The following is a 15,680-nucleotide window of genomic DNA, read 5'->3' on the forward strand; positions in this document are numbered from 1 at the left end:
GATACTCCCATGTAACACCTCTACTCCGCGAGCTGCATTGGCTTCCGGTTGCCCTCCGGGTGAGATTCAAGGTGCTGGTGATGACCTATAGAGCCCTTAATGGCATGGGTCCGGACTATCTTTGGGAGCACCTGCTGCCAGCATCAACTTCCCATCGTCCTGTGTGCTCCCACAGGGAGGGCCTCCTCAGGGTGCCGCTGGTCAGGGAGTGCCGGCTGGCGGCCCCCAGGGGGAGAGCATTCTCGGTGGGCACGCCTGCCCTTTGGAATCAGCTGCCTGTGGAACTCTGGATGGCCCCCGACCTTCGCTCGTTTCGCCGGGACCTAAAAACCTGGCTATTCGAGCTTGCCGGCCTGGACTGAGGGTTTTGGGTTAAGGTTTTAATTTTAATTATTTTGGGGCTATTTAATTTAATTTTATTTTAACCTGTATATATTGTACTGTTTTAATTTGCCCTGTAAACCGCCCTGAGTCCCTTGGAAAAAGGGCGGTATATAAATTTAAATAAATAAATAAATAAATAAATAAATAAGTAAGTAAATAAATTTCTTTCAGTGAAGATGAAAGAAAATATATAAAAGAGTGGGAATAAAAAGCAAAGCAGAAAGGAATAAGAAGAGTGAGAAATGGCATGGAGGTTAGGTTTCCTGGATCAGAAATAAATAAACGGAAGAATTAAACCAGTTTTAAGAGACTAAATGGAAATAAATGGAATCAAACCAGTTTAAATTATAAATGGAAGAATCAAACTAGTTTTAAGGGAACAAAAGGAAAGAAATGGAAGAATTAAACCAGTTTTAAGAGAAAAATGATTGGCTTGAACTCTTAAATGGAGAGCAAGAATGCTCAACCAAGCAGAAATAGTAAAATTATAAATTTAATTCTATTTACAAAGTTATAGCTTGCAAGCTGCCTGCAGTGTGCAGGAAAAGCAATCTGTGCATGGCCAGAGACACGATTGCTGGGCTTCCAACAAGGACCCCCAGCTGTTAATGGCAGCCAGGAGGGCTGTTTTTCTTAACTGTGTGCCCCATGCGAGGTCCCCCTCCCCTCCCGGGGCCCTGCTTACCTGGGTGGTGCCTAGCTTGCACGGGCTGGATGCCGCCGCCGCCCCTGTCCCTCCCTCCCCCCCGGCTCACTCGCTTCGGACTCTTCCTCTCCACCCACGTGCGCTCTGCAACAACATAAACAAGGGGGCGGGCGCTATGCTAATCAAGATCCCAGCTCAGGACTCCTCTGGGGATCTGGCGGGTGATTAATAAAACTTCCACACAATAAATCACTCTCTTTCTCCTTTCCTCGCTTTTAGCGTGCAGTACAGAGAAACGAGACGGAGGCTGCTGAGCTCGCTGCTCGGCTCGTTGCCAGGCTCGCAGGGCGTGTCGGGTCCCGTCCTATCCCGTCCCTGAGATCCTGCGGGGAGCTGCAAATCCTCTGGTTTGCCAAGCCGCACTCGGATTGAATGAAGAAAAATCCTGGCGGTGAAGCAATGCAACAAATGGTGCTCCTGCAGCCAGGGCCAGTGGCAAGGAGGCACATTGCCACAGCCGCCCCCTGTCACCGTCTTTGCCATCCCTGCCACCGCCACTATCTTCACCGTCCCCGTCGCCGCCATCTTTGCCGTCGCTGCCACCGCTGCCATCTTTGCCATCGTGCCACTGCCATCTTTGCCATCCCTGCCGCTGCCACTATCTTTGTCGTCCCTGCCGTCCCTGCTGCCCCCGTCACCACCATCTTTGCCATCCCCGCCCCCCCGCCACTGCCATCTTTGCCATCCCCACTGCCCTCGCCGCCATGTTTGCCATCCCCGCCACCGCCACTATCTTTGCCATCCCCACTGCCGCCGCCATCTTTGCCATCCCCACCGCCGCCATCTTTGCCATCCCCACCCCCCTGCTGCTGCCATCTTTGCCATCCCTGCTGCCCCCACCACCATCTTTGCTGTCCCCGCCGCCACCACTATCTTTGCCGTCCCTGCTGCCACCCCCATCTTTGCCGTCCCCACCACCGTGGCTATCTTTGCCGTCCCTGCCACCACCACCACCGCCATCTTTGCAACAAATGGCACTTCTGCGGCTAGGGCTGGTGGCGAGGATGTGCTTTGACACAGCTGCCCCTGCCGCCGCCATCTTTGCCATCCCTGCCATCGCCACTATCTTTGCTGTCCCCACCTCTATCTTTGCCCTCCCCGCTGCTGCCATCTTTCCCATCCCCACAGCCCTGGCTGCCGCCATCTTTGCTGTCCTCCCACCCCCGCCCCTGCCATCTTTGTTGTCCTTGCTGCCGCCATCTTTGCCGTCCCCACCACTGCCATCTTTGCTGCCGCCATCTTTGTGCCACTGGCAGGCACCACCTCATTACACTCCGCTGCTCACAGCACACCGGGAAACCGAGTGCGCCACCCGGTCAGCCCGATGGGCGGAAGCTGCTGGCGGACTCCTGCTTCCAGCCTGCTCCATCCGCAACCACCAAGGTAGAGGGAGATGGAGTCCCTCCCCAGAGGCCCCTGCTTCCAGTGCAAGTTATGCACCACCCGGGTAAGCAGGGCCCCAGGAGGGGAGGGGGACCTCAAGCGGGGGACACTAGCCAAGACAGCCCCAACTGCCCTGGCCGCCATTAACATTTTGCCCCCCCTGCTCCCGACGCTGCAACTTACCTGCTGTCGGCTCGCTTGCTTGCTTGCTTGCTTGCTTGCTTGCTCGCTCACTCGCTGTCCACTGGTCCTCTTTTTCCCTTGCTTTCTGCTGCAAATGCTGCATCCTCTGCAATTTGCTGCTTTTATCCTCTCACCTATTCCAGACTGAGCATGAAGATAACTCCATATCTTCCTCGGATTCAGGTTCGGACGGAGGCATGACATTACGCGACATGTAGGCACAGGACTGTAACGTCTCCTGGCCATTCTTTTGGAGTAACACTGCCCCCACTACGATGTCACTGGCGTCGGCCTGTACTACAAACGGCATGTCAGGGTTTGGGTGAAGCAACACTGGTTCCCACACAAACAGGGCCTTTAGGTCCTCAAAGGCCTTCTGGCATACCATGGTCCATGCCAGTGGTTGACTGGGGTGTGGCTTAGTTACAGTCTGTCGTATGCGGAGCAGGTCCATCAGGGGTAGGGCCACCACAGCAAACGAGGGGATGAACTGCCGATAGAAGTTGGCAAATACCAAGAAACTCTGTAGCTGATGGCGGGTCCGTGGCGCCTGCCACTCCAGTACGGCCTTGACCTTCTTAGGGTCCATTTTCACTCCTGCCCCTGATATCCGGTAGCCCAGATAGTCCAGCAGAGTTTGGTGGAAGTCGCACTTATAGAGTTTCAGGAACAGGTGTACCTTCAACAGTTTCTCCAGCACCTGTCGCACCAATCGGATGTGTCCCTCCATGTTGGAGGTGTAGATTAATATGTTGTCCAGATATATGAGCACCCCACGGTAAAGGTGTTCATGCAATACCTTGTTAATGAGCTGTATAAATACCGCCGGGGGGGGGCTCTGCAGGCTGAACTGCATAACCCGGAACTGGTAGCTACCAAGTGGGCAGTTGAACGCCATCTTCCACTCATACCCTCACTTGATACAGACCCTGTAATATGCCTCCCGTAAGTCCAGCCTGGTGAACACCTTTCCCTTCGCCAAATGGGCCAACAGGTCTTTCATGAGTGGTAGGGGGTACATGTTTTCCACACAAACGCCGTTGATGCCGGGGAAGTCTACACACAACCGTAGGGAGACGTCTTTCTTTTCCTTAAACAGTACTGGAGCTGCAATCCATGATCGGCCCGGCTGGATAAAGCCCCTCGCTAGATTCCGGTCGATATATCGATGCAGCTCCTCCATGTCCCTGGGTGTCATCGTGTACATCTGGAGTTTGGACAGTTTGGCGCCTGGCACGATGTAGAAGCCTGAAGCCTGCACCCTCTGTCCTTTGTCCCTCAGCTTCTCTACGACCCTAGGTAGTACTGATGGGTCCTCCCCCTGTTTGTAGAACTCCTGAAGTCCTGCATCCAGGTCCACCACTACACGGAACCAGTCCTGGAGCTGGCTCAGGACACCACAGAAAACACATGCCTGTTGCAAATCTCGGTCCTGTTGACCCGGAATTAGGGGACAGTATAGGGAATATCAATTGTGAATGTGCAGATGGCCCTACTGTCTTTGGGCTCTTACAAAGTCCTGGATACAGGGCCATGAAAGGCCAGCAAGGAAAATACTCAATGTCCTAACCCACCCAAGAACATATGATATCTTTAGGGAAACACCCAAAAGGGAACATGTTTGTTACTTCTGCTCTCTTATCTACAGTATGCCATACTTACTGGGTGAAATCTTTATCATATGCCTGTCAGCTTTGCTGGATGGCTTGCTTATGTAACCAGAAAGAATAAATACAAGGATTTCTTGTATTTCTGGGCTGCTCTCATTTAGAGGAGCGCGTCTTTTTGTTCAGCTGAATAAAAATTTAAAGCTTGAAGGCAACTTCTGGTTTCCTGTATTTTTTTACCAGCAAAACCTCAGAACCTGCATATCATTTTTGGTGAGCCTGGTTTCCAGGAGAAGTGCTTGGTTGGTCCTAGGGAGGCTCAGGAAAGGGGAAGGCACTGAGTGCACTCCAGGATTTCCTGGAGGTGCCCCCCTTCTTGACTCTTCATTGTGGTTTTAACAGGAACCAGTTTTTCTTTTTCTTTTTGGTTGCCTTTTACCTGGTTCCTGCATACTCAGGAGGGCTGAAGATAAGGTAGGACACACAGATATACATTACTTTGTTACACTGGCTTGCTTGGGGAGTGTGTGTGTATGTGTAAACGTGTGTATGGTTCCTTGAATTATTTCCCACCGTTGACCAGAGCTGGGCGGAAGGGTTAATGCCAGCCAGACCTATGGCTCCCCCTCTTTTTGGGGGTTCTGGGGTCACCTAGAAAGGAAGAGGCATTAATTTTGTACTCTCATGCTCCAACGGGTTCTGAGTGGTGTGTGGTTTGAGGTTTGTGGTTGCTCCTTATATATATATTTCCCACTGTTGACCAGGCCTAGGCATGATACTGATCTTGGCTGAAGGTCAGTGGATCTCTTGTGGCCCAACAGGCTGTGCAAGTGGTGTGAGTGACTTGAACACATGGGCTCAGCCCAGAAAGACCAGTTAGACTGAATAAAAGGACAGTTAGAATCAATAAAGGGAAGGGATGTGTCCTCAGCCCTCTTGATTGTGTCATAAGGAACTTTGGTAAGCTTAAAACCCGTTGGGATACAGTATGAAATTGAAACTCTGATTAAATACAATGCCCTCTGACACCAGGGCATACCCACTGTTTGGCCCACAGGGGAATCCACAAATTTGGCAGTTTTTGAAACCATGGAGACTATGCTTAAAGAGGCATGGATCATGATCAGCACACTTCATATGCTCTTTTGTTTTTTGTTTTTCTGGACCTTACATGTGAATAAGCAGGTGCTTAGAGACTGTGGGCTGTGGTGACCTTACATGGCACTGCCTTATCCTGCTTTAGCTTCTGCTCCACCACCCATGAGGGGATCTACTCCCTCACAGGGCAGGTAGCTGTTAGGAGGGGGGACACTGATGAGGTCCTGGTTCATGCTCCCTTCTCCACATCTGATCTTTATGCATGGGAGGACTGATTGGGTTCTTACACTGACACCCCACACAAATATTCTGAATTGGTTCTGTCTACTAACTAACCATGCTGGATGTCTTTTTAACAACAGAGGAGGGGCATCTGATAGGCAATGCTACTAAAAGGAAGGAGGGTCCTTGATCTGCAACTTAAAGGTTTGCAAGATATTATTGTCACTGCATTGCAGATTGCCCTCCCTAAACAGGAAATATGGGCATAATTTATGATGTTCATCAGTTGCCAGCTGAAAGTCCCAGTGACTTCCTTGAGTGCTCCAGATGTTAAGTGTGAATTACAGAAGGTGGAGGGGACTTCAGGTGATGATAGACAAGTTGTTGGAAGGAGCATATAAAGCCTGCATGACATGGCCAGAAGTGATAACCAGGGGGGCTGAAGAGGGTGAAAAAACACAGTATTGTTTTGCTGGCTTAAGCTCTATAACAGGTGCCCTAGTGCGCAGCTTTTCAACCTTTTCCCCCATTGTACTGCTTTTCGGATACAATATCAGTTACAATATTTGAGAATACACCCCCAAAACTCTTATGCAAACACAATGCACCATGTCAGTTGTAGGACAAATAACATGAGCAAGCATTTTATTTCCTCCCTGGATACAATCCCTGCAGCTGCAGAAAAAGCAGCAAATGTGGAAAGAAGGGGATGTGCATTTCCTTGCTGTAGACAGTGCTTTTTTTGTAAAAAAAAACAAAAAAACAAAAAACAAAAAGGTGCCGGAACTCACACGTCACACAACCCGCCTTGCCTACCCTACAAGGTTCCATCCAAAAAAGGTGCCAGAACTCCGTTCTGGGCATTCTATGACAAAAAAAAGCCCTGGCTGTAGAACAAAGGGAAGGTTAGTAACTTAGACTTAAGAGGAAAAAATAAGCTAAAGATCAATAAGAAGTTTATAAGTAGTTTGTTCTTCTTAATTTCCTAGCTTGTTTTTTTCCCCCTTTCAGTAGGATTGATTACTCCTATCGCCCAGGATGGGAATAACTCGTTGACTCAGTTTTTGTATTGTCTTTGTCTCTGTCTTGTCATGGGTCCTGGTGTGTTTGGGGTTAATACTGTTGTTGGTTTTTCTGTGTGGGGGGGGCAGACCTGTCAGCTTTCTCTTGATTTGTTCATGCTTAACGCTTATCTTTTCCTTCATGTTTCTTGGCTGTCTGCCTGGGACTGTTCACTGTGCCGGGCGGGAGAGAGAGAGAGGGGGGAGAGGGAAAAAAAAACCCTGTTCCCTGGTGCTTTTATTTTTCGGTTTGCCTTTCCTGAGAGAAGGGGGGGGGGTTTACAGCAGCCTTTCATATTGTAATAGTTGGTTTCTGGGGCTAGGTTTTCTACTTTTTCAAACATGCTGGCTCAGGGATTCTGGGAACCAAGGTCCAAAAGTCACAAGAGGGCCTGAGTTCCCTGCCCACCAAGCCCTGCCCTAGTGGAAGGGGGAGGAAGTGGGACTTGCGGAAGAGGATGGCGAGGAGTGGTAGGGTCACCCTCAACAGAGAAATGGGAAGATGTCACCCAGATTCCAGGCACCCCCAGACCACCCACTGTGGTCTTTTGCCCTGGGACAGGACCAGTGTTGCATACGCATGATATTTGGCCACTGGAGCAGGGAATGTCTTTTATGTTTAGGGTGACTCGCTCCCTCATTAATCAGGAGGTGAGGGGGGAGCCCTTGCAGGGGCGGGCCGAGGAGTTTAGTCATCATCTTCCAGACAAGATCGCTCAGATTCGGGCCGGTTTGGACTCTGACTGGGCAGAGACTGACGGGGAGGAATCGAGCGGTCTAGAGAATGCCATTTGGACTGAATTCGATCCTGTGACCCAGGACGAAGTAGACAGGGTCATGAGGAGACTGAGCTCCACCATGTGTTTATTGGACCCGTGCCCCTCCTGGCTGGTGTATGCAGCTTGGGAGGGGACACGAGGCTGGTTCCAGGCAGTAATAACTGCTTCTTTGAGGGAGGGCATCTTCCCCACCACCTTGAAGGAGGCGGCGGTGAGGCCCCTCCTCAAGAAGCCTGCCCTGGACCCGGCTATTTTAAATAACTATCGTCCGGTCTCCAACCTTCACTTTTTAGTGAAGGTTGTTGAGAGCGTGGTGGCGCATCAGCTTCCCTTGTTCCTGGAGGAAACTGATTATCTAGACCCGTACCAATCGGGCTTTAGGCCCGGGTACAGCACGGAGACGGCATTGGTCGCGCTGGTGAATGATCTCTGGTGGGCTTGGGACAGGGGTTGCTCCTCTGTCCTAGTCCTGTTAGATCTCTCAGCGGCTTTTGATACCATCGACCATGGTATCCTACTGCGGCGTCTCAGGGGGTTGGGAGTGGGAGGCACTGTTTTACAGTGGTTCTCCTCCTACCTCCTGGGCCGCTCGCAGTCGGTGTTGGCAGGAGGGCAGAGGTCGGCTCCGAGGTCTCTTGTTTGTGGAGTTCCTCAGGGGTCGGTCCTCTCTCCCCTCCTGTTCAACATCTATATGAAGCCGCTGGGCGAGCTCATTCATGGTTTCGGGGTGGGGTATCATCAGTACACTGATGATACCCAACTTTTTCTCTCCACCTCGGACCAACCCAGCGATGCCCTCGACGTGATGTCCCATTGCCTAGAGGCGGTCCGGGTTTGGATGGGGAGAAACAGGCTTCGACTCAATCCCACCAAGACTGAGTGGCTGTGCATACCGGCATCTCGGATGAACCAGTTTTGTCCATCTTTAATTATGGGGGATGAGGTGTTACCACCCGTTGATAGGGCTCGCAACCTGGGCGTCCTCCTGGATTCATGGCTCACTTTGGAAGATCATATAGGAGCCGTGACCAGGGGGGCTTTTGCCCAGGTTCGCTTGGTGCGCCAGTTGCGGCCCTATCTGGACCGAGATGCCCCACGCACAGTCACTCATGCGCTCGTGACCTCCCGGTTAGACCACTGCAATGCTCTCTACATGGGGCTGCCCTTGAGGACCACTCGGAGGCTTCAGCTGGTGCAGAATGCAGCCGCACGAGTTGTGATGGGAGTTTCCCGACACTCCCATGTAACACCTCTCCTCCACGAGCTGCATTGGCTTCTGGTTGCCCTCCGGGTGAGATTCAAGGTGCTGGTGATGACCTATAAAGCCCTAAATGGCATGGGTCCGGGTTATCTTTGGGAGCACCTGCTGCCAGCATCAATCTCCCATTGTCCTGTGCGCTCCCACAGGGAGGGCCTCCTTAGGGTGCCACTGGTCAGTGAGTGCTGGCGGGTTATCCCTAGGGGGAGGGCATTCTCTGTGGGCACGCCTGCCCTGTGGAACGACCTGCCTGTAGAGCTCCGGACCTCCCCCGACCTTCGTTCGTTTCGCCGGGACCTAAAAACCTGGTTGATTGATTTAGCTGGCCTGGACTGAGGGGTTTTAAATTTTTAAATTTTAAATTAAATTTTAAATTTGGGCTAACATTATTTAATTCTACTTTAATTTTAACTGTATTCTAACTTTTGTACTGTTTTAACTGTTTTTAACCTTGCCCTGTAAACCACCCTGAGTCCTTCGGGAATAGGGCGGTATAGAAATCTAATTAATAAATAATAAAATAAATAAATGTTCCCTTCTTAACTGTCCAATAGGGTACTGTTCCTCAACCATGCTCCGGATAGAAAGGGGGGGTGAGGGGCTAGGGCCTTTATCTCCCTGCCCTTATGGATGATTCTTCCTCTTCACCCCTGATACAAGTCAAAGTAAGAGAAGAACAATACCCTTTTTGGTTGGTACAGGAGTGTCACATTCACTATTAAATAAGCCCCTTGGAGACTCTTCCTCGCAAACGTTTCAGGTCTTTGGGGCCAATGGCCCTTCTGTGTCAGCTGCAATACTTGACCCTTTGGAATGCTTTATGGGTAGTATTGGCCTTACTCATCTTTCTTTCCCTTTCAGACTGCCCTATGCTCTTTTAGGATGCATTTGCTTGCTACGTTACAAGTCACCATCTTTGCTCTAATAGCTAAGCCCCTATATCAGGCTACTAAAGGCATGGATAAAGAACCCTTTGTGTGGACCAAGGATTTTCAGGTGGCATTTCATAACATTCAAACTGCTTTAGTCAATGCTCCAGCCCTTGGCATTCCTGATGTCACTGAACCATTCCCCTTGTATTTGGCTAAAAGTAAAGTGGTGACTGCTGGGTTCCTTACTCAAACCCTTGGTACTTGGTCTCACCCTGTAGCCTATTTTTCCAGACAATTGGATCCTGTAGCTCAAGGATGGCCAGCATGCCTTCAGGTGGCTGCAGTGCCATTCTTCTTTTGGGGCTGCTGAACAATTAACCTTTGGGGCTCCTATCACAGTGGCATCACCCCATTCCATCCAGGATTTGTTAGCATCCAAGGGGGCCATTGGCATACAGCCTCCTGACTGGAACGGTATCAGATAGCACTCCTTGACAACTTACAAGTTCATATAGAGCACAGTAGCAGGTTCAATCCAGCCACCTTTCTTCCCCAACTGGATAGTGATCATAATTGTGTATAAACTATTACAGAAGTATTTTCTGGCCGGCCAGATCTACCTGACCCACCATTGGAGGAAGTGGACAGGGACCTGTATACAGACGGCAGCAGTTTTATAGGCAGGGAGAAAGGCTAGCTGGCTATGCTGTGGTCACATTGGACCAGATAGTGGAAGCAGCAGCTCTCCTTGCAAGTACTTCAGCTCAGGAAGCTGAACTCATTGCCTTGACGAGGGCCTTGAAAAGTCAGACAGTGCGGTTAATATATTAATAGACAGTAAATTTGTGGGAAGGTTTGTGTTATACATGCACGTGGGGCATTATAGACAGAGTGTGGTTCAATCACTGCTCCTATTAAATTTGGACGGGACATTTTAAGGCTATTGGATGATGTTTTGCTCCCACATAAAGTAGCTGTCATGCATGTGAGGGCCCATATTAGGGTTGGTACTGTACATGGAAGAGGAAATGCCTTGGCCAACCGCACCTTAAAGTCTGCCGCATCAGGTCCGCTGTCCCCTTGGTATATGGGTGCACTTGTACCCTCACGTTTGCCTGTGCTGGCTCCAACATATATGCACTGGATGGGCACAGAGCTTCTGAACTAGGTGCTGTTTATTGTGGACATGGGCTGGAGAAGGATGGGAAGTGCCTTCTCCCAAAACATGCATTATGGGTCCTCTTACAAAACTTGCATGCCAGCACTCATTGGGGTTACAAGGCCATGGCAGAGTTCTTTAAAATGGACTATAACAGGGATCTATAACAGGGCTCTCACAATGATCAGGTGATGTGTGATTTGTGTATGTAATGACCTGTGGAAATTATTAAGTTCCCCTTGAGGAGGCATGGGGCTGGCCAGGATCCTGCTAGTTTTTAGGAATTTGATTTTACTGAGTTGCTATGGACATGGGGTTTTTGTGGATGCTTTCTTTGGAGGGAATGAGGCCTTTCCCTGCCATTATCCAGCAGGAAATTCAGGCCCTGGGTATTGTTTGGTGGTTTCATCTGTCCTATAGGCTCCAGTCTTCAGTACACATGGGGAGGCCTTTTTCCCTTTGGGATGGTGTATGGCCAGCCCTTTCTTTCTCATTTGCCTTATCCACTTCCCTCCCTGTTGTTGGAGACCAGGCCCTCAGGGGATGTATACACTCTCTTGCTAATGATGTTTCTTCCATTTCTCAAGCTGTTCAAGCCCTCCATCATCCAGGGGTGGATCACCCACTCCATCCTTTCCTTCCTGGTGTTTGGGTGCTTGTTACGTCCTGGGCTGCTTCTGGCCCTTTAGCTGAATGCTGAAAAGGACCCTTTGTTGTTCTTCTTGCTACCCACATGGTGGTCAAGGTTGCTGGACTTCATGCTTGGATTCGGCACACTCGTCTTCACTCTTCTTCACCACATTCTGACACTGAGGACCGAGTTGCTTGGAGTGTGGCCCCTGGTGCTGAGGAAGACCTTGGGCTGAAGCTTCTGTTTGAGAGCCAACACTGATCTGTATGCCGGGACGTTTTGGTCATTGTGATACCTGTGACTGCCGGGCTTCTACACGGGTGATTGCTTCTCACTGGCTTCCTGCTTACTTACATCGCGGGCTTCACTTCTCTCTCTCTTGGCTGACATCTGGTTTTGTGTTTGGGTTGTTCATCCTTTCTTTTTTAGTACTCTGTCTTGTTTTTCTTTCCCTACTCCATGTTCTCTTTTGCAGGGGGGATTATGGGCGGTGGTCAGGTTCGATTCTGGGAGATGGTCCCCAATTTCCCAGTCCCTCTTTGGGGACCTGGGGCTCCAACACCCATATACTGGATATGCAAGCATGGATTCAGCTTTTGAACATAACAGATTACTGAATCTGCACACTTATATCCCACACTGGCATACATGGATTGGCCATGGAAACTACACCCTTGGAAGCTTTCATGATGGCCAATGTAAAAAGGGGCTGGATGCTTCCTGTGTTTGGGGCAGGAAAGTTCTTCTTCCAGAGATAAGTTAGGGATCTATACACCTTGCACAGTCACATGGAAGGTCAGTACTGGCATGTGGGATGGTTGGCATAGATGTCATCAGACCTTTGGCCTTGACTACAAGAAGGTCCCCTCTGCTCTTTGTAGTTCGTTTGGAGCAATGGGACTCATAACTTATATGTCTGGTGTTAAGAGTTTATATGCCTAAGGGGTTGGAAGGCGAACCAGGCATTTATCTTGCTAATCACTCAGACTGGTGGTTCCTTTGTGATCAGTTTGCCTGTAAGTCTTTGCCAGCTTACTGATCTGGTACATCTACCATAGGGATTATCTTTCCCTCTGTTCATATTATCCAACACAAGGATACCATTCATCTCATGGAATTAGGAATTACCCTAAAAATCAGGCTTCCGGTTTGCGCGCATGGCGCTTCCGGATATACAGGAAGACTCCACTCCCTGCCATCTGATCTTTCGTTTTTGGAGGACCCTGAAAAGGGTTGAAAGTCGCCCTGGAGGGGTGCCCACCATGAGGAGGCTCTTCCTGTGATCGTGGAAGGGTGGCAGCCCTCCGCTTGAATCCGGAGCAGCTCCTTTCGCCCGAAGAAGAGACTGGCCATGAAGATGGCCAATCATTAAGCCACTCCCTGCTGAAAGCCAAAAGCACTACCTAGCACTAAGAAGCAATCTGGAGGACCTGGGTGAGACTTTACCTTTCCTATTCCCCTAACCATCTTCCTGTGGGACTTTTCTGAAAGAACGGTGATTATATACTTGGGGAACAAATTTTAAAACCTTAAAGCCTTAAAAGAAACTCAGGTAATTCAGCAAAGAAATTAAGCAATTTTATCTGTATTTACTAAAAAGCTCCTATTTTTTGGTGGGGATCTACTACACTATTTTATTTATTTTATTTATTTATTAAATTTTTATACCGCCCTTCTCCCGAAGGACTCAGGGCGGTGTACAGGGCAATAAATATTAAAAAACAAAGTACAAAAGTTAAAAAACAATTAAATAATTATGCCCAATATATACAATAGTTAAAACCATATTAAAACCCAACCCCAAACCGATCAGACCAGGCCGGCTTGCTCAAATAAATAGGTTTTTAGATCCCGCCGGAAGGAGCGAAGGTCGGGGGCCATCCGGAGCTCAACCGGCAAGCGGTTCCACAGGTCTGGTGCGCCCACAGAGAACGCCCTCCCCCTGGGGGCCACCAGTCGACATTCCCTGATCGGAAGCACCCTGAGGAGGCCCTCTCTGTGGGAGCGCACTGGACGAAGGGAAGTTGACGCCGGCCGCAGGTGCTGCCGTAGGTAATCAGGACCCATGCCATGAAGGGCTTTGTAGGTCATTACCAGCACCTTGAACCTCACCCGGAGGGCAACTGGCAGCCAATGCAGCTCGCGGAGCAAAGGTGTAACATGGGAGTATCGGGAGACTCCCAACACAACTCGCGCGGCTGCATTCTGCACCAGTTGAAGCCTCTGAGTGGTCTTCAAGGGCAGCCCCATGTAGAGAGCATTACAGTAGTCCAAACGAGAGGTCATGAGCGCATGAGTGACTGTACGCAAGGCATCCTGGTTCAGATAGGGCCGCAACTGGCGCACCAGGCGAACCTGGGCAAAGGCCCCCCTAGTCACAGCTCCTATATGATCTTCTAAAGAGAGCTGTGAATCTAGGAGGACCCCCAAGTTGCGTGCCCTATCTACGGGGGGCAATAGCTCACCCCCCATAGCAAGAGATGGAATAATCTGAATTTCCCGGGATGCCGGCACAAACAGCCACTCAGTCTTGTCAGGGTTGAGCCGAAGCCTGTTCCTCCCCATCCAGACCCGGACCGCCTCCAGGCAATGGGACATCACGTCGAGGGCATCATTGGGCATCACTTAAATTTTCTCTTTAAGCTGTGAATTAAGGGGGAAAATGGACTAATGCTATAAAAGTTTTATATTAATTTGGAAAAAATTTTTTACATCACATTCTATATGCTATTGATGACATCTTGTGGTGAAATGTGGTAAAGCAAGTAAATTTGTGAGAGCTGACTGAATAACAGAGCTGTTCTTGACATTATTTTTAAAGATACAGGTGAAACTCGAAAAATTAGAATATTGTGCAAAAGTTCATTTATTTCAGTAATGCAACTTAAAAGGGGAAACTAATATATGAGATAGACTCATTACATGCAAAGCAAGATAGTTCAAGCCGTGATTTGTCATAATTGTGATGATTATGGTGTACAGCTCATGAAAACCCCAAATCCACAATCTCAGAAAATTAGAATATTACATGCAATCAATAAAACAAGGAGTGTACATAGAACAATATCGGACCTCTGAAAAGTATAAGCATGCATATGTACTCAGTACTTGGTTTGGGCCCCTTTTCCAGCAATTACTGCCTCAATGCAGCATGGCATGGAAGCTATCAGCCTGTGGCACTGCTGAGGTGTTATGGAAGACCAGGATGCTTCAATAGCAGCCTTCAGTTCTTCTGCATTGTTCGGTCTCATGTCTCTCATCTTTCTCTTGGCAATGCTCCATAGATTCTCTATGGGGTTCAGGTCAGGCGAGTTTGCTGGCCAATCAAGCACAGTAATCCCACGCTCATTGAAACAGGTTTTGGTGCTTTTGGCTGTGTGGGCAGGTGCCAGGTCCTGCTGGAAAATGAAATCAGCATCCCCATAAAGCTCATCTGCAGAAGGAAGCATGAACTGCTCCAAAATCTCCTGGTAGACGGCTGCATTGACCCTGGACTTAATGAAGCACAGTGGACCAACACCAGCAGATGACATGGCTCCCCAAATCAACACAGACTGTGGAAACTTCACACTGGACTTCAAGCATCTTGCAGTGTGTGCCTCTCCATTCTTCCTCCAGACTCTGGGTCCTTGGTTTCCAAATGAGATGCAAAAGTTGCTCTCATCAGAAAAGAGGACTTTGGACCAGTGAGCAACAGACCAGGTCTGTTTTTCTTTAGCCCAGGTAAGACGCTTCTGACCTTGTTTGTTGTTCAGGAGCGGCTTGACAAGAGGAATACGACATTTGAAGCCCATGTCCAGGATCCGTCTGTGTGTGGTGGCTCTTGATGCACTGACTCCAGCCTCAGTCCACTCCTTGTGAAAGTCCCCAACACTTTTGAATGGCCTTTTCCTGATAATCCTCTCCAGGCTGCGGTCATCCCTGCTGCTTGTGCACCTTTTTCTTCCACACTTTTCCCTTCCACATAACTTTCTATTAATGTGCTTTGATACAGCACTTTGGGAACATCCAACTTCTTTTGTAATTACCTTTTGAGGCTTTCCCTCCTTATGGAGGGTGTCAATGATGGTTTTCTCAACAACTGTCAGGTCAGCAGTCTTCCCCATGATTGTGATTCCTACTGAACAAGACTGAGAGACCATTTAAAGGCTCAGGAACCCTTTGCAGGTGTTATGGCTTAATTAGCTGATTAGAGTGGGACACTTTGAGCCTAGAATATTGTACCTTTTCACAATATTCTATTTTTCTGAGATTGTGGATTTGGGGTTTTCATGAGCTGTAAGCCATAATCATCACAATTATGACAAATCACGGCTTGAACTATCTTGCTTTGCATG

This window comes from Vipera berus, assembly GCF_964194415.1.
Source record: "Vipera berus genome assembly, chromosome: W".
In the NCBI taxonomy this organism is placed as follows: Eukaryota; Metazoa; Chordata; class Lepidosauria; order Squamata; family Viperidae; genus Vipera; species Vipera berus.